Source organism: Pyrgilauda ruficollis, unplaced genomic scaffold, assembly GCF_017590135.1.
Source record: "Pyrgilauda ruficollis isolate IOZ18807 unplaced genomic scaffold, ASM1759013v1 scaffold72, whole genome shotgun sequence".
Lineage (NCBI taxonomy): Eukaryota > Metazoa > Chordata > Aves > Passeriformes > Passeridae > Pyrgilauda > Pyrgilauda ruficollis.
The window spans coordinates 1,557,028-1,577,999 of record NW_024529044.1 but is presented as its reverse complement, the minus strand read 5'-3'; positions in this window follow the sequence as shown (position 1 = coordinate 1,577,999).

Below are 20,972 nucleotides of genomic sequence, written 5' to 3'. Positions count from 1 at the left end.
AGGATAAAAGGGTGATAAAGCCTAAACATCTAAATATCTAAATCAATACTGAAAGTAAATCTAAATTTTAAAAAATTATGTAATTTAAATAATTAAATAAAATAATAATATATTATTAGATATTATAATTATATATAATGTAAAATATAATAATTATATATTATGTAATATATAATGATAACATTAAATTAAGCAATTACATATTATAATAAGATATGAAAAATGTAAATTCAATTAAAGATATCTAAATTAATACCTAAATTAAATCTAAATTAAATAAATAATTATCTACATTAAAGATACCTAAATTAAATAATTATCCAAATTAAAGATATATAAATTAAAGTGAAACCCAAGTGTTGGAATTTTAAATTTATAGAATATTTTAAAATTTAAAGAACAACAAAAAAATTCTATACCCCCCCAAAAATATAATTTTAAAAATAAATAATAAAAATCCTTTAGCTTTAAACAACTCATCTTTAAAAGAATACCCCATAAATGAACATAACCCATAAACACAAGGATGAACAACCTTATAAAAAATAAGAAAAATTTCACAATTACAAATTTCCTCGGGTGGCTGCTATTCATAAAATTTAAAAACCACCAAAAAACCAATTTTCTTATTCAAAAAAATTTACTTCACAAAAAAAATACACTAATAATCAAGAGAGAGAAATTAAATAGAGAGAAAGAGAATTGAAATAGAGAGAGAGGGAATTAAAGGGAAATGGAATAAAGAGAAATAAGGAGAAATTAATTAGAGAGAAATAGAGAGAAAGAAATTAAATAGAGAGAAAAAGAGAGAAATAAAGAGAAATTAATTAGAGAGAAATAGAAAGATAATTGAAATAGAGAGAAACAGAGAGAAATAAAGAGAAATTAAATAAAGAGAAATTAATTAGAGAGAAATAGAGAGAAAGAAATTAAATAGAGAGAAAAAGAGAGAAATAAAGAGAAATTAATTAGAGAGAAAAAGAGAAATAAAGAGGAATGAAATAGGGATGGGAATGTTCTGCTTCTTTACTTTCCCAAAGGGAAGGAAATTCGGGGATTGCCCTGGAGATCCCAGGCCTGCAATCCCAGCTCCCACTCCTGAAACGCCCTGGGCACACTGGAGCTGCCTCCCAGTCCATCTTTTCCGGGGGTGAAGCAGCAGCAGCCCCAAGCCCAAGAGAAAGAGCCCAGAAAGGAGCTGGAAATGCAGAGGAAGCCGAAATCCCTGCCAAAGGCTGATGGCCTTGGCTGGCAGCTGCAGAACATCTGGCCGCTGACATCCGGGACCTGCAGAGATTCTGCAACTTCCCAGCTTCCTTCCCATAAAATCCCAGCCATAAAACAAAAAAATAATAATAAAAAATGGGATTTCCCAGCACATTCTCCAGTTCTGAGAAATCAGACCCTTTGCACCAGCCTTGCTTGTTCCTGTTCATGAACAAGCCTTGATTTTTCCAGCCAGGAGCAATTCAAGGGATCAGGAAATGCAGATTTGTTGTTAAAATACAACAGAAAGCACCGGTGATCGTGGCAGACTTTGCCACTGATTAGCACTCACAGATTATTATTTAATAGTTGAATAATTATTCAATAATAATTTAATAATAAACATATTGAATATTAAAATATAATTAATAACAATGTAATAATTTAATAATCATGTAAATAATAAACATATAGAATAACAATAATTTTAATTAATAATGACTATAATAACAATAATAACATATAATATAATGTATTATAATACATATAATATAATATAATGTAGAATATAATAACAAATATTTAATAATCATTTAATAATAATTTAAGTAATAAACATGTTAAATAATAACAAATATAATGACAATAACTACAATATCTAAAAATAATTTAATAATATTTAAAATTAATTTAAGACTTAATTATTTAATTAAAATATTCTGCTGCTCTGGTATTTTTTCAAACTCAAAAATGCTTTGGAAAACCGCCCTTAAGTCAGGTTTAGAGGACTGATCCTGGAATTTCTTGGGAATAATCACACCTGGTTAGGAAGGGCCAGCACTGACAGTGGCCAGGGCAGAAAGTTGCCAGTCAGGATTTGCATCTTCAAGAGGAATAGGAAATTGAGAAATATGGGAAACTGGGAAATATGGGAAATTGGGAAATATGGGAAATTCTAATTTTGGAGCTGCTCTGTCAAGGTTTTATCCCAAGATCAACTTTATAATTTATGGCAATATCTTCTCCTGCAGAGATCAGCTACCCTGAGTGAAAAAAAGTTCTTTACTAGGAGTTGGGGGAGGGCCTGGCACAGATTATCCCAAGAATCTGTGGCTGCCCCGTCCCTGGAAGTGTCCAAGGGCAGCTTGGATGGGTTTGGAGCCCCCTGGGATAGTGCAAGGTGTGGGGGTGGAATTGGATGAGCTTTAAATTCCTTTCATCCCAACACATTCCATGATTCCAGTGCACAACTGAGCAAGGCACTGAAAAATCAGAATAATTCTCAGTGAAATAGCAAAAAACCAGAGCTGCACCCCCAAATTTCTGAGTTTATTCTGCAACATCCCAGCTCGGGGCTGTGAGAAATGTTCCTCACTCCCAAAAAATTGAAAAGGTTTATGAAAACCTTATCAAAAATACAACAGAAGGTGGACTAGAGAAGGGAGCAGAGGATTTTCCCCACCGTGTGCTCACCCCACAGTGGAGCTTTCACCTTTTAACCCTTTAGCCCCTCCCAAAGTTCTGTCCATCAGCCTCTCCTTCACTGTCCAGTGCTGGAGATCACCTCCCTAAATCCTGATTGGAGGTCAGCTGTTGCCATAGTAACGAGCCAGCCCTCCCAAATGTCCCAAACCCAGGCCATCCCATAATACCAACACAAGGGGGGGTGAAACATAACTATAAATCTATAGAACTTAACATCTATGCATGATATTTGCCTTTTAATTGTGAGAGTCAGCCATGGCATTACTCATCCCCTACAGCGTCATCACCCCAGCTCCAGCATCAGCCCTGGTCGTGGGAAATTCCTCATTTCAGGCTCATTTTCATGTATTAAATTTAAATTTATATATGAAATGTATTAAATTTAGTGGTTTTTACTCGAGAAGTGAGCCTATGCCTCACCACAGCATGTAGAATTCCCATTTAATGCCACGGGAAGTTTGCCCTCAGTGTCTTTACCCCATCCTAGAGCATTGCACACACACAGAGAAGACACAAAAATAAAACTATTTGTTCATCCACTCAAGTGTGGCATTCACATTCTCTGGAAAAATCCCTTCGCCCAGGATTTTTCTCCTGGGAAGCTGAGAAGCCTCTGAGAAAAAGGAAAACAATCCTTCTCTCATTTGCTTCTCCTGTGCTTTGCTCCTTTGGAATGTGATTGGAGATTGTTCACCCACAGGTGATTGTTCCACTGGACTCTGCTGTGAGTTGTTTTCACTCTTTGGCCAGTCAGTGCTGAGCTGTGTCAGACTCTGGAGAGAGTCACCAGTTTTCATTATTATCTTTTAGCTTTCTCTAAGTATCCTTTCTGTATTCTTTAGTATAGTTTAGTATTCTTTAATATAATATAGTCCCCCCCACCCCTTTCAGTGCCAGTTTTTCCCTCACTTTTTGGGGTTGGATTTTTCCCCCCTTTCAGGGCCAATTTTTCTCTCTCTCCCTCTTTGTGGCTGATTTTTCTCCCCCATTTTGGGCCAATTTTTCTTCCTCCCTCATCTGGGGACGATTTTTTTCTCCCCATTTTGGTGCCAATTTTTCTCCCCCTTTTTATGTCGATATTTTTCTCCCCCCTTCCTTTATTGGGAACAATTTTTCTTCCCCCTTTTTGGGGCTGGATTTTTTTTTCTCACTGCCTTTTTTGGGGCTGATTTTTCCCCTTTCCTCTTTTTGGGGCTGATTTTTCCCCCTCTCCCTTTTTTGGAACTGATTTTTTTTTTTTTCTCCCCCACTTCCAGGGCCCATTTTTCTTCCTCTCCTTTTTTGGGGCAAATTTTTTCTTCCCTCCCCCCCCCTCCCCCTCCCCATTTGGAGCTGATTTTGATTTTTCTCCCCCCTTTTAGGTGTCAGTTTTTCTTTTCCCATTTTTTGGGGCAGTTTTTCTTCTCTCCACCTTTTTGGGGCTGGATTTTTTTCTCCCCCTTTTTATGGGCTGGATTCTTCCTGTATTGCAGCCCAAGTTCACCTCCCCCTGAAGTGCTGATAATTGAGATTTTGTTATAAATCAGTATCAAATATTTCCAGGAAATGGGATGGAATTTAGCTGGGAAAAAAGGGCCACTGAGGCAATTATGGCATTCAGATCCCATTTAACATTTCGAGCCCTGATCCACACACAGAGGGAAACTTGACCCCCAATTTTAACCCCAGAAGAAGAGCTACAGATACAAAACGTGTTAGAAAATCCTACCCATGGACAAGAGTCATTAAAAGTAATTAATGAGAATTAATTCAATAACCAGGGGATGAAGGAAGGGAATTAAGTGAATTTTAAGGAGTTATTACTCAAGAAACAATGCAGTAATTTTCCCCCAAAGCATCAATTTCCCCCAGTCATGGACAGGATAAAGCTGAGGGAATTTCAAGAGTTTTAAGCCACAGAAAAAGGACATTTTATCATTTATGTACCAAGCAGAAAATGCTGTAAAAGCATTTTTCCTCCAGCTAAATCCTGATGGTCCAAGAATTTTAATTCATCATGAGCAGCTCATGATTAATTAAATTAAATTTTGTGGACACAATTTATGGGCAAATAACGCTATAAAATTGTATAAAATAAAGCTGTGACTTTGAGGAAACAAAACCAGCAAGAGCAATATGAGAGTTTTTCAAATCAGGGCTGGCTTAGGCAGTGTTTTCTTGGAATATTCAGAAAATCAAAATCAATTCTTTAATTTGATCTTCTGTGAACTTCAATCATTCATCCACTGCACTGAATAATAAACCTGGGTTTAACTAAGCCTAAATTAGGGTTTAGTTAATGCACACTCTGCTCTTGGTGCAGGAATTCTCAGTCTGAGCATCCTCCTTGCCCTTGGAAATAATTTCCAGATATTCTGGAATTTCCCACATTCCTTTAGATAAAATCTTGGCCATAAAAAATTAAAACTATTTTATTAAACAAATATGAAAATGTTAAATAAATATATAATTAATATATTGTGTAATCTGTAATAGAATATATAGTACATGTATCACGTTAAATAAATATATTATAAAATAATATTTTATAAAAATTTAAAAATGCTCAATAAATGGCATTTAAATGTGCCCAGTCTCTCATTTCAATTTGATTTCAGCTCCCAGTGAAACCCTGGATTCTCTGGCAGATTCCAGAGGGCTTCAACCACAGGAATTCTCTCCAAAGGGGAAGTGACACGTTTCAATTCCCTCGTTATCAGCTCAGTGGAGGTGTGGAAGCATTTTTATCCCACCTCCAGGTAATTCCCGTGGGCTCCCTCTCCACTTCAAACACATTTAACAATGGCAATAACAATTAAAACAAAGAGAGATTGATCAGTGCTAACCAGTGCTTTGCAAAGTTGCCACAATTTGGAAAAAGTGAGATTTTTTTTTTTTTATGTACAGTAACAGCAGGATGAGACATGAGGATTACACAGGAAAAACTGCAGCGTTTTATTGCTAACCAGTGCTTTGCAATGTTGCCACAATTTGGAAAAAATTAGATTTTTTTTAAATGTACAGTAACAGCAGGATGAGACATGAGGATTACACAGGAAAAATTGAATTCAATAAATATATATATAAATATGTATAATATATATATATAATTATATTATATATATTATATATGTTTATATATTGTTATAATTTTTATATATTATATATACTATCTATTCTATTTATATTATTTATATATATTTATATATTTTATATATATATATGTGTATTATTTATAAATAATTTACAAGGAGAACCTCCTGCTCAGTCAGCCCCACAGGCTGTGAGCATTAGAAAACAAAAGGGCAGCTTGATGGACAAAAAAATACAGATAGTAAAAATACAGTTTTTGGACACAAAAATCCCTGCAGCCCCAACCCCTATAGGATCACCCCCTGCCCCTGCCCAGCTCCTCTGGGTAAAACCTCTGGAATTTACCCTTTGTAGGAATAGAGAGAAATAGAAATAAAGAGAAATGAAATAGAGATGGGAATGTTCTGCTCCTCTACTTTTCCAAAGGGAAGGAAATTCTGGGATTGCCCAGATTTGGAAAAAGCTCAGGAAAAAGTTTTTCCTCCTGTCCCCAACCCCCGCAGTGGATTTGCAGGATCACACAAGAGTTGAAAACACTGCAGGATTTTTTTTTAAATTTTGTTTTTTATTCCTTCCTTTCCTTGGGAAAAAGAAAAAGTGAAACTAAACTTTGGCCCTACTCAGCACTCAGAGCTGCTCTTTGTGTCCAGCTCTGTGCTGCTGTCCGAGCTTTTCCCAGAGTTTTTTGAGTTATTTTGGGTTATTTTGGGGCTGGCCCGGCAGTAAATCTGGGAGGAGATGCCAATCCCTGATGGCAGAGCTGTGACCTCTGCGAGGGGACATTGCTCTTGGGTTTTTGGGCTTGCGGGCTCATTGGAAAAAATAAAATTAAAATCCTCAAACCAACCAAACAACAAAACAAAATCAGGAAAAAGCAGGACAAAGTTGAAGGCTTGTAAATATTTAATAATTAATATTGTTAATAATTATAAATATTAATAATAATTATTAATAATTACTAATAATTATTAAAGCAGAAAATCTGCTCACTCAGTTCTCATCACCCCAGCAACACCACAGATATGAGTCAATAAAAGCTGATTTTAAGGCCAAATCCCACCTTTTCAAGGCTGCTATTAAAAGCCAAATTTTTTCATTGAAGACCCTCTTTATTCATTTCAAGAATGCCTATAAAGTGTTTTCTCAGGAAAGAAGGAGCTTTTTGGGATTGTCTATACTCCTGCAGGACAATCCTCTGCTTTAATCTCTATTTTTTTATCTGAATTTCAGCTCTTTGCCATTTGATTCATTCAAGGAAAAGCCTCAGTGAAGCTTCACCTGCCCAAATAAAAAAAAAAAAAAATAAAAAAAATAAAATAAAATAAAATAAAATAAAATAAAATAAAATAAAATAAACAATGAATTCTGCAGGGCCAGGTGACATCAATCCCACAGCTCCCTCCATTCATTTAATTTTAATTTTAATTAAACTTAATTAAATTAAAATTAATTAAATTTTAATTTTCCACAATTAAAATTTTGGGAATTCCATTCCCCAGTTTTAGTTTCGTGCCAATTAAAATTGGAGAACAGAATGGAATTCCCAAAATGGAATGGAATTCCCAAAATTTGGGTTATTTTGGGGCTGGCCCGGCAGTAAATCTGGGAGGAGATGCCAATCCCTGATGGCAGAGCTGTGACCTCTGCGAGGGGACATTGCTCTTGGGTTTTTGGGCTTGCGGGCTCATTGGAAAAAATAAAATTAAAATCCTCAAACCAACCAAACAACAAAACAAAATCAGGAAAAAGCAGGACAAAGTTGAAGGCTTGTAAATATTTAATAATTAATATTGTTAATAATTATAAATATTAATAATAATTATTAATAATTACTAATAATTATTAAAGCAGAAAATCTGCTCACTCAGTTCTCATCACCCCAGCAACACCACAGATATGAGTCAATAAAAGCTGATTTTAAGGCCAAATCCCACCTTTTCAAGGCTGCTATTAAAAGCCAAATTTTTTCATTGAAGACCCTCTTTATTCACTTCAAGAACGCCTATAAAGTGTTTTCTCAGGAAAGAAGGAGCTTTTTGGGATTGTCCATACTCCTGCAGGACAATCCTCTGCTTTAATCTCTATTTTTTTATCTGAATTTCAGCTCTTTGCCATTTGATTCATTCAAGGAAAAGCCTCAGTGAAGCTTCACCTGCCCAAATAAAAAAAAAAAAAAATAAAAAAAATAAAATAAAATAAAATAAAATAAAATAAAATAAAATAAAATAAAATAAAATAAAATAAAATAAAATAAAATAAACAATTAATTCTGCAGGGCCAGGTGACATCAATCCCACAGCTCCCTCCATTCATTTAATTTTAATTTTAATTAAACTTAATTAAATTAAAATTAATTAAATTTTAATTTTCCACAATTAAAATTTTGGGAATTCCATTCCCCAGTTTTAATTTCGTGCCAATTAAAATTGGAGAACAGAATGGAATTCCCAAAATGGAATGGAATTCCCAAAATTGAATATAATGGAATTCCCACAATGGAATAGAATGGAATTCCCAAAATGGAATTTCAGCATCAGCTTTGACTGCTGGGATCCTCTTGATGCCACTGGCAGTTGGATGAAATCTTTTCATCAGAAAAAAATAAAATATTCTTATTTTTTCTACCCCCAGGCAATGGCAACTGTAAATATCCAGCCCTGCTGATGCACCAGAACCCAAATTATCTCCAAGGCCAGAATTCTGGGCAGGTCACAAATGCAGCTCCAATTGCACTCAGCAAATATTGAATTTGTCATCTGCTAATTAACGGAGGAGCTGGAATGTTTCCCAAGGTGCCCAGGAAAGTTCCAGCCCCTTTCAGGAGCTTTCCAATCCAATGATGACTGCCTTGGCTCAGGCTCCCAGGGAAATATCCCCAAATAAAACCTGATTCACTGCAGATAAGAAGGAGTTCTGATTTTCCTTTTTAAATTTTTTTTATTATTATTAAAGGGATTTTTTGGGCAGATCTCTGAAGGTTTTCTCTGCTCTGCTCCCCCCTTTGATCTCTCCCTTTGTGTTGCTCCTTCATGAAACAAATTTCACCTGTTTTGCACCATGGCAGACAAGGAGCTGGGCGTGACCTGGGATTTTTTCCCCTTTTCTGTCACAGAAAGTGTCTGACTTTATTTATGGGATTTGCTAAAGGTTTGTAACAATGAGGATTACACAGGAAAAAATGGAATATTCTAACCAGGAATAGAAATAATTTAGAGGGAGAACCTCCTGCTTGGTCAGCCCCATAATGGTTAAAATAAGCATATTTTAGTTGGCATTTCCACTCTGAAAATGATTTCCTCCCTATTCCTGATCCTCTCCCATTCCAGTTCATTTTTATTTAACTGCAACTTAATTCCCTCAATCTAGAAACCCCAGGAACCCAATTTTTCCTCAATTTGAAGCCATTTCCAGCCATTTTTCCCTGCTCCCTTTTGAGCAGGATCCATTCCTGGCACTGCACTTGCTCTGCCCAAGCCCTTTAGCAATAAAACACCTGGGAGTGAACTGGGAATATATTGATTTTTCCACATCGCTGCTGGCCATGGATCCATACTCATAATATAACATGGAATCTCTGGCTTCTATCAAAATATGAAAGAAAAAATTCAATTGAAGCAAAAAGAGACACAAAAAAGAATCAATTAATGGTTTTGGCACACAGGTACTTAAAAAAAAAAGAACATTTATGTTAACAGCAGCTCACTCTGCCAAGCTGAACTCAGGGCCAGGAGCGTCCAAACTTGGGGATCAAGGAACAAAGCAGACCCTAGAAAAATCGTATTTTAAATCAAATTTATGCCAATTATTTATCAGAGATCCATTTCTTTTCTCCATGGCAGGGCAGGAACGCGATCCTTGCTGATCAAAGCTGGATTTATCCCTGCAGCAATAAATACAAGGTGTGGAAATCAAGGCCATAGATTTTAAATAGATTTTGAAGAGATTTTAAATAGATTTTAATGATATTTTAAAGAGATTCTTAGATTTATTTTAGATTTTTTTAAGTTTACTTTAGATATTTTTACATTTTTAAGATTAAGATTATTTTAAGATTATTTTGAATTTTTTTCTGTTTTGGGAAGGGAATTCCTGGCTGGGAGCAGGGGAGCTGCTGGGATGGAGTAGTGGTTTTGAGTTTTGGTTAGCGAATTTAAGATTTCCTACTTTTGAGATTTCAAATTTTTCTCCAATTTTGAGATTTCTCATGTTGAGATGTTTTGAGATTTAAGATTTAATTTTGAGATTTTTTTTGACCTTTTTTTTTTTTGAGACTTAATGTTGAGATTTTTTTTGAGATTTTTTGAGTTTGTTTTTTTTTTTTTTTTTGAGATTTCCATCTTCTCAGTGGTTCAACAGACTATCACTCACACAAAAAGCTTTTGCCTCACTTCCCTAAATTCTTCCCAAGTGAAACTATGACAGATGGAATTCCAAAAGCAGCTGTGGCTGTCCCTGGATCCCTGGCAGTGCCCAAGGCCAGGCTGGACAGGGCTGGGAGCAGCCTGGGACAGTGGGAGGTGTCCCTGCCATGGCAGGGCTGGGATGGGATGAGCTTTAGGGTCCTTTGCACCCCAAAGTGTTCTGTGATTATCTGAAAAAACTGTCAGGGGAAAGAAAAAAAAGGGTCGTAGCACAAGAAAATAAATATTTTAAAATCTTTAATACTTTAAAATATAGGGACAATCATTGATGGGTTTGAACTGAAGAATTGATAGAGATTGGATCAAACAATGAATTTTTTACACTGAGGGGGGCAAAATGCTGGAATGCATCAGCAGGGGGGTCATGGATCCATCCCTGGAACATCCAAGGTGGGGCTGGACAGGGCTCCAGGCGAGCCCATCTCACTGGAGGTGCCCTGTCAGGGGGCTGGATTAAATGACCTTCAGTGACACCATCCAACCCCAACCCTCCTACAGTCCCACACCCAAATTCTAGTTAAATATTTCCAGGAGGGATTAGAATATAAAAAAGCAGAAAGTGATGCTGTCAAACCTTTTAAAATATTTTTTTTAATTTATTTTTATTTATTGAGTTTGGGTTTTATGTTTGTTTTTTTTGGAGTTTTTTGTTTGGTTTCTTTTTTTGATCCTAAATTTATTTTTTATTTATTTGTACTTATTTGAATTCTTTATTTATTTTAATTTTTATTTATTTTACTTTTTATATTTTAAATTTTAATAATTTTTATTTTCTTTTATTTTTAATTTTAATTTTTTTAATATTCTAATTTATTTCCATTTATTTTAATTTATTTTTGTATTTTTATTTCTGGTTTTTGTTTGTTTATTTTAATTTTTTAAATTTATTTTTATTTAACCGGGCAGCTTTTCCTTGCATGCCAGGATGGGTTTGGCCCCGAGACTGGCACTAATACCCGGGTTATTTTCACAGCCTTAAGGAGAGGCTGTGCTAAAACACTGCCTGGTGCCACCAGCCTTGACGTCACTGTCCCAGATTAAAGGGACACTGAGAGCCCAAAGCCTCCTCGAGCAGTGACAGCAAGGTCACTTCGTGCCAGGCCCCTCTGTGCCCACACTGCATCCAGGAGAGGCAGGAAGGGAATCTCCCATGGGAGCCACAGCAACTCCGTCCCGGGAAATAAATGCAATTGATTTGCAAATAAATATTTATATTATTTATACATAGAAACAGATTATTCTACTTTATTCTATTCTATCAATCATAACACATATCATATAATATCATCATATCATATCTCATTAATATTATCCATCCATCCATCCATCCATCCATCCATCCATCCATCCATCCATCCATCCATCCATCTTATTTATACATACCAATGAATAGATGCAATGTTGTTGGGCTATTTGATAATGGCCAGTGTTGAGGTTTGAGGTGTCTGCTAAGGAAGGCAGGAGCCTCCCTTGAAATGGAAAATGCAAACTCCCTTCCTCCAAATTATTACAATTTTGAAATTAAGGGGCTCTCAGGCAAAGATATGGGAGTAGGAATAACAGTCATTTTATTAGAAAAAAAATAAAAATAAAATACAAATGCAGTAATACAAACCCACACTGCCAGAGTGAGAGCAGGAGCTGAGCCCTGTGTGTCAGGGTGGTGGCACAGTCCCATCCCATGGGGGCTCAGCCCTCCTGCAGTGCCAGCTGTGCTTCTGCTGGAGCAGGGATCCTGCACAAGGCTGCAGTTTTCCTCTGAAGCTCCAGGGCTGCTGGAGATGGGCCTGCTCTCCCTCTGGGAATGCAGGGCAGGAGAAAGCTGCTCCTCTGGGAATGCAGTGGGCAAAACTCAGCTCATGTAAGGAGTTTGGTTTTTAAGATCAAACGGAAAATAGATCAGCACCGGGTAAAGGCATTGTATCACACCTTGTACCCTAAGACAGCCAGTTAATGCTGCAGGGTAATATATTAATATATCTTAAATGGATTAAAAAGGAAGGTAACTCAGAATCATGGAATAGTTTGGGTTGGGAAGGATCTCAAAAACCACCTCATCCCTCCAGCCATGGGCAGGAGCACCTCCCACCACCCCAGAGTGCTCCAAGGCACAGGAATTCTGAGCAGCTACATCTCCTCCCTCAAGGTTTCTCTTACTCTGCTGATGTTTAGGCACTGGTAATTATTGCAGTAAATTATTAATAATAATAATAATAATGTTAATTGAGTCATTAACAGTAAATACAATCATAGAGCAGCGCAGGTTGGATCCCACTCCCAAGGATGAAAGCCCAGCTGCTGACAGGAGTTGTGTTGTGACTAAACTGGATGTTTATGATGGATAAATTGCAGTTTATATGATTTTTAAGGCATATGAAAACATAAGCTCAGTTCAGGAGTTCTTGCCTGTCATACTTGTAAGAATCAGCAAAGAAGAAGTTATGCTCTACTGGCCTTAAATCTAAGTTTAAGAAGTGGCTTAAATTAGTGTGCACAGAAAGATATTTAAAGAGCTCTGTTAATGCTGGAAACTCCTTTATTTCTTTAATCTGACAACACTTTTATTATGAAATAAAATTCCCCACATACATCACCGAGGACTTGTCTGCAGCATCACTAAATTAATATTACTCTTGGAATTCAATTCTTCAAAAACTGCAGTGACATTTGGAAGAAGTTCCCACACTCAACTTCTCTTGTAACTAATTAATTGTGATACCATAAATATTTTAGAAAGTACCATAAAGAGGTTTATTGAGATTTTTTTTTTTTTTACAGTTGATTGCAAGGCAAGAACTGCTGCTGCTCCCAGAGCTCTGCTTTGCACAGGAATGGAAAGCAAAGCCCGTCACACTCTCAGGGAATGTCTTCCCCAAGCATTTGTTCATAAATTAGAAACCAACCTTTAGCTCCTGCCAGCAGTCCCCCGAGTGAAGTTTCCATGTCTGCACACAGGAAAACATTCCAGCAGCTCCCCCTCACCGAGGAGGGAAGGGCCCTTGCACGTGCTGGGAGCAGAAATCCTGATTAATGTCATGTTAACTTGATGTCACTTCAGCTCTGGTGAGGTTAATTTGGTTTGAGGCTTGTGCATGAGCCAGCAGGAGCTGTCCCCAGCTCGGAGCTGTCAACCCACAGCCACAGTCCTGTGCTCTAACACTAAAAATTCATTGTTTCCTTGGATTTTAGACCTTCAACATTCATGGGAAAGGCCCAAAAATTCATAAAATCTGCTACTGCAATGAGATTCCTGATCTCTGCGTGTAGTGACATTTCTTTATCAGTTTAACCTGAATTTTCCCTGCCACAAAATCCCTGGACAAGGTGGGATAGAATCCTCAGAACAGCACAAGCCAGAGATGTTATCAGGGAATGCAAAATCTGCAGGATTGCACTTCAATATTCCTGCAGGACTTGGGGTTTTTCAGTCCTAAAAAAGTCCCCCAGTGACATTTCTGGTTGGAAATTTTGAATGGAAACCAAAGGGGTTTTGGCAAGCAGGGAACTGAAGATTTCTGGGGAATTTAAAGAAGATCTTTCTCCTCACACTGGCTTGGTAAGGAAAGCAAGAACAGGGTGAGAAGAAAAAGAGAGTCCCCAAAATATTCATATTTTATATGAAGTATTCCATTTTCATATCCCCCATTCATATTTTATCTGGATTTCACAGATCACTTTGGTGATCACTTTGGATTTAAACCAAACATTCCTGCTTTCAAGGTGAATATTTCCTGGTGGGAGCTCATTTCTGCTCTTAAGCACAGCCCTAGGCCAGGCTCAGAGCCCAGCACTCCCCAGTCCCAGCCTGACCTCTTCTGACCTAGTGAAGGAAATCGGTTCAAGCAGCAGGCAGAGACATTGGGTGCCATTCACACGAACCTGAAATCGAATTTGGCATTTTCAGTGGGATTTTTGCACGTCAGGGTTAAGATAAAGATGCTGATTTAATTTGAGCAGGTAATAAAATTCTTTCTGGAGCTGACAGCTCCACATGAGATTCCTCAAGGTGGGATTTTTGGGGCCAAAGTTTAACAACACCAGGAACATTTGAGGAACTCTTCAATTCATAGAATCATATTCTGAGCTGGAAGGGACCAAAGGATTAAAATCCAAGTCCAGGACACTGTGGCATCCCCTTTATAGATACAGAACTTCCTGATGTCTTCAGGAAAATTCAAACCTAAAATCTGGGTTTTCCCCCCAGGCCCCATTTTTGGAGCAGCTTTCCCAGGATAACAGCCACAGCAAGCAGGTTTGTGTGTTCCTGCCACCCTCCCCATCCCCAGGGAATTGCTGTTGGGCCTCCCAGTGGCAAATGAGCAATCAGCACTCATTAGGTGAGCCCTTCATTCCTCAATTTCCCTCCCAGGAAAAGGAATCCTGCTGATTCCATAGTCCCAGGCTGGTTGCTACAATCCAAACCAGACTGGGATTAGTCCCAATCCCAAATTTTCCAGGCCCAGCCCAACCCTGCAGAGCCTCTCCCATCTCCCAGACATTCCTGGGGGATCATTTGTCCTGAGACAAATCAGGACAATATTATTAAATTATTAATTTATTAATTATTCCACAATTATTAATTGTGGAGTCACCAACACAACTCATCCAAATAAAAATGAGGTTCCAACTCCTTGCATCTATTTACCCTTTCCCAAATATTTTTGTGCTAGCTGCTATTATTTTATTTCCATTTTTCCCTTCTTAAACCAGCATCTTTTGCTTTCTTTTCTCCTCAGCACCCCTTAATACGCATTCCCAGTGGTGCAAATTGATTCAAAGCTGATATCTCGTTCTCCTCACCCTCTGGAGAGGCCAAGAGCTGGCTGGGAATTGAAATGGTTGACCACAAAAAAATAATAACTAGGAATAGGACCTGAAAAAGTCAAATTATCTTGAGATTTTTGCAACCTTAATGCACTGTGAGCATTAAAGTGACTGTGGGGAGTTAAGTGTTGTTATTTTGAAGAGGTTTAATGAAAGCTGGTCATGTTCCCCCATTAAATGGATAAAAGCTTTCCTTTATCTGCTGCAGAATTTCCTTCACCTGTAACTCTATCCCCTGTTAATCACCGTGTTCTCTGCATGAAGAGCTCTTTAAATACCCAAAGAGCTGAACAGGGCGTTCTCTTTCACAAATCCCACATCTGACACCTTTCTGTGCCCTGGCAGAGCACCAGCAAAGGGTTAAAGAAAAACAAAACATATTTTGAGCAGCAGCGTCGTATTACCTGGGGCCAAAATCCATCAGCGTGCCACGTGCAAAGTGGCTTTGGGGGGTGGCTGGGGCTGAAAGGGAGGAAAGGGAAAAGAGGGGGAAAAAAATAACAACATAAAAAATAAAAACATTTCAGTGTGCTGGAAGGACGTGGACAGAAATGAACAGAGCTGCAAAATGCTGGCACAGAAATTAATGCACATTCTTACTTAATTTGGGAATATGTGGGGTCCGTTCTAACAAGTGGTTTCAGAAATTAATGCAAATTCTACTTTAACTTGGGAATATCTGGGGTGGCTTCCTCAGCAAGATGAAGTCCCGGAGCTACAAGATTGTCCCTATTATAGAGAATATCTTTAAAAATAAAGGCAAATTAATAATTTTGGCAACGTGGCTTCATTAATTTCCCAAGAATGCATCAACCTTTGTGTCCAAAGCAGGTGAGCCAAGAGCTCCCATCCTGCCCCATCCTGGGTGTTCAGGGCTCCCTGCCCAGCTCAGCCTGGTGGAAATAGAATAACTTTTAAAACTTTTTATTTCATTTCTCTAGCCAGGGTTGCTTTGCCTTTGCACTGGGGGAAGGAATTTTAAGGTTTTTTTAGGGGAGTTGTACCGCTCAAGGCAGGATGAGCTGAACATCTCAGCAGAATGGCAGTGGCACAGAGGATGCACAAAAGGTAAAAACCTTCAATGAAAATCAACCCCAAACATAAAAACCATCAATGAAAATCAACCCCAAACATAAAAACCATCAATGAAAATGAACCCCAAAGACAAAAACCTTCAGTGAAAATGAACCCCAAATGTTGCCCCTGGCATGGTTGGAGATACCTGGTCCAGAAAAGCCCAGGGGTGAGGACCAAATTAGCATCAGAGGAGAAGGAATCCACGGTCAATAAGCAACCAAATTTTAGAAAAATTGTGTTATTTGGGACAATGAATGGGATCTGCTTTGAATTTGAATTTTTTTTGGTGTACAAACCTGCAGAAAGCCCGGTAACAGGCACGTGTGTGTGTGGAATATTTTCCCTGGCACAACCTGGCTGGAATAAAGCCAAGCCTGACTCTCTGTCCCTTCAAATACAGCATTAGAGGGTTTTTATTTTCCTCCCAAATTTCGGTGACAAGCCCAGCTCTGCCAGGGGAGACTCCCACCAGCCCCCGAGCTCCCAGCAGGGCCCCAGGCCACCTGTGCTGGGTAAAAATAGCTGTCACCCCACGCCAGGGTGACCTTGGCTCTGTGTCCCTGCCCAGTGCAGGCTGCAGAGGCACCAGGTTGGTAGAAACCAAATAAATCTGCAGGAAACAAACCCAACCTTGAGGTCTCTGCTCTGTCCCCATTCCCGTTTCCATCTCCAGCTGCTCCTGCCCTACTTTCCTTCTCCATTTGTCACCTTGTTCCTGTTCTGGAGAACATTCCTTGCCTGAGATCATCTCTCTGAGCTTCTGGAAGGGAAAGAGAAGCTTTGGAAAACTGAAAGCTGGTTAAACTCTTGGGTGAAAATCCATGAATAGCAGAAGACTCGACATTTTTAAGGTCCATACATTTTATTCACCTTGCTGCTACAACTTTTAGCTATTTGTGGTTTTGCTGCAAATAATTGGGGTTTACTCTTGAGCAGCAAGATATCCCTCGACCTGGAATCCCCAAATCTTTCTTCCCCAGCATCCTCTCAACCTGGAATCGTGGAATTTTTTGGGTGGGAAGGGACCTTAAAGCTCATCTCACTCCCAGGCAGGGACACCTTCATAGCCCAGGTGGCTCCAGATGCACATTTAGTGTTTGGTACCCGGATATACAAAAATACACCACTTTTATGGATGTTCATCCATAAACCCAGAGTTATAAAAGCTGGAGAAAAATCCAATATCCCACTGCAAGCATTAATGGGGGAGCACAGGTGAAACTTGGACCTTCTAGGATTAAGCTGCATTTACCCAGAGCTGCTTTACCTAGATTCTCCACACAATGAAATCTTTGTGCTCCCAGAATGGAATTGGGATGAATCACCCATGAATCCAAGAGAACTTATTTTATGTCCAATGACAGAAATAAAGCCACAGAAGAGCTGAAGTGAAATCAGACCTTTCATGCTATAAATCCTTTGTTATTTTTAATTGAGAACTCTTGATTTCAATTTATCAAATAGAATTTCTTGTTTTCATTCTCCAGCCTCTGCCTCTCCATGCTAAGGTTCCAATTCTATTTAGGGTCAGGATGGAATAGCCTGGCCAAAATATCCATGGCTTCATTACTCCAGAGAAGCTAAAAAAATTCTTTAAAGGATTTTGAGCATCACTGGGTGCTCCATGGATCAGCCAGGGAGGGATTCTCCAGCTGCCACCCCTGAAGGGGCAGCACATCCAGCAGCAAAACTCACCACTGCAAGCAGTGAAATCTTTTCTTCATCTTCCATGGCCACAATTTGCACAGGGTTTGTCAAGACTGCAGATCTCTGATGGTGAAATTCTAGAGATGAATTTTACCAAATTTTACCAAATATCTTTACTTTCTGGTGCTTCCATCAAAGCCTGTTGAGCTGAGAAGAGACTCCACTCCTCAGCACAAGCACTCTATAAATACCTGAGCTGCCACTACGAAATAAACTCCAAGATCTGGTTTCCAACAACCTTTTTATGACCATAAAAAAATACCCTGTTATCCCCAGCACTGCTCTGAATCCTTAACTTCTTTTGATTCAATTTTTCTACCTCAGCTGTGCAAGTGGTGCCAGAAACTTCATTGCACAATTACTTCAAAATATATTTTCCCTTGGCATTAACTATTCATTTATCATGGTTGTATTCAGAAAATGAACATCTTAAGACCACCACCCTGCAGGGTGGAAATTTGCATTGATCTGCAAGACATTCCTCCAGCAATGCATTAAATTCTCTGTACTCAAATATGCCAAGGTTTGAAGTGCATTAAATTGATGCTGGGATAGGAACTGGGGAAAAAACCCCAGTTTGGGCTCAGATTTTTGATTCTTCAAGGTTCTTACACACAAAACCCACCAAAAATAATTAGAAATATTAGGAAAATATTCCTAATTATTAATTTGCTCCAGAGTTAGAGAACATTGCTCTCGGTGCATGTGATAATTCTGGAGAAAATGGAGGGAAAAGGGAAATCTCTGAGCTGCAGAAGCAGCTGTAGAATCTCTCTCCATGCTGAGCTGAGGTCTCCACACAGCAGAGGATGAAAATCACTGCACTAATTTTTCTGCAACTGGGACAAATCCAAATTGATGGTCAGTTCCTTTAATCCTGCAAATTACATGAAGTGTTACTCACTCCTCAGCATATTTATTTTATATCATTTGTCCAAATGGATCCAGCTCTTATTGGCCAGGCCAGAAAATCACAGTGAGAACCAGCAGTGTTCCAGGAACATCAGGTTCTTATTCTCCTGGCCTGGGCTCTATAAATCCATTCAATGCCAAAACCTTCTAAATCAGGTGGTTAAAAGTGGGGTGAATGTGAGGGTGTTTGAATGTGAGGGTGTTTGGACAGATCCTTTTTTTTTTTTTTTTTTTTTTTTAACTGACAGCAGAGAACACCTCAAAAAAGGGAGGAGCAAGAGATCCTTGTCCCATTCCTGGAGAAAGTGGGTCTTTGCAAGGTCCCCTGCCCATGGATGGAGGGAGGAGATGAATCTTTAGGTCCTTTCCAACCCAAACCGTTCCATGATCTGTGGAGGGAGACGTGGAAGATGTTGCAGGTCTATTGTATTTTCGGGGTTCCCAGAGGAAGGAAGGAATGATGAATCTGACTCCATGTTCTCAGAAGGCTATTTTATTATTTTATGATACTATATTATATTAAAGAATACTAAACTAAACTATACTAAAGAATACCTTCAGAAGGCTAGAAAGATACTAATGAATCTTGTGATCCTCTCTCCAGAGTCCAACCCAGCTTGGCCCCAGCTGGCCAATAAGTCAAAACAATTCACATGAAAGCAATGGAACAATCACCTGTGGGTGAACAATCTCCAAACACATTCCAAAGGAGCAAAACACAGGAGAAGCAAATGAGAGAAGAATTGTTTTCCTTTTTCTCTGAGGCTTCTCAGCTTCCCAGGAGAGAAATCCTGGGCAAAGGGATTTTTCCAGAAAATATGAATGTGACACAGGTCCTTTCCAACCCAAACCACTCCATGATCTGCAGAGGGAGATGTGGAAGATGTGGCAGGTCCTTCCCAGATGCTGCAGAATTCTGCCACACCTTGGTGTTTGTGTCATTTTGGTTTACAAAGCTCCAATTCACTTTTAAAGTTTTAAATAGTGCAGCTGCATGAAGCAGCAGGCAGAGCCCCTTTTGGAGAACCTGAGAACCTTTTACCCATGTTATTTTGTGATTTAGTACCTTGGGCAGGGATTCATTACCTCAAGAATCAGAAGCCTGTGGCAAAAAGGAGCTGATTTATGCATGATCTTTTCTACCTGAAGGAGGCCTCTTGATCCAACCTCAGCACGGAAGAATTTCTTGCCAATATCCCATCCAAACCTACTCTTTGCCAGTTTTAAACCATTTCCCCTTGTCCTACCAACACAATTCCTGATGAGGAGTCCCTATCCTGTTTCCTTCCCCCATCAGACACCATGTTATTCACCACATTATGGTAAATAATCCAAATTATTTTACAAAAGTTCTGCTCTTGAACACTGCAGTTCCAAATGTGAATGACATCCATGAAATTTCTGAAATTTGCATGATTTAACTCATAACCAGAAGGGCTTTGAACACATAAAATTTGTGACTTCAGGCTTAGCTCCTGGCAGAAGCAAAACCTTGCCAGGAATTCCAGGCAGATCTGCACATACATTAATATATGTATTAATATCAGGATATTTGGAAATAAGGAAGGTAAATCAGTTTTTTAGTCTCCTCCAGGATATCAAGCAATAATTTCCCAGGAAAAAAAGTACTTCAGGCAACACCTGGAACCTCCCAAAATTCAGGATAAACTTCTGCAGGATTCTCTTTTCCCAAGCTGTGTTGGACCCTCCTGACAGAGCAATTCCTCTCCCAAAGCTGAGAATAATTCTTCTTCAAGTCAAAAAAGCTGAAATAAAACTGAAAAAAAAAATCTCATTTACAGGGAATTTCCCCCCTTATTTCAATAGCATGAAAAATATCCAGATTTTAACATTTCTTACAAATACTGCACAAGGTTTTAGCACTTCAGTTTCATTATTTTGTGTCTAGAAAACCCAAAATTGTCCCCAAAACTGAGCTGTAGCAACAAAACAGCTAAAATAATTAAAATAAACAAGAGTGCTGGGGCAGGATGGAAGTTTTATATGGCCAAGGAGAGAAAGACAAAGAGGTCAAGTTAAAAAATAACTTGAAGGAGAGTTGGGAGTGAGCCCTGAATGGATACAAGGCCACAAGTCCAGTATTGAAAATAGCAGCTATTTATATATATTTATTTATATTTATATATATATTTATATATATATATATAGCCCTAATTTATCCCTGGCTCCTTGGTTATATATTGGACCTCTCCACTTACAGCAAAGAAAATAAAATAATTTGTGTTTGAAGCTCTCAGGTTCCCAAAT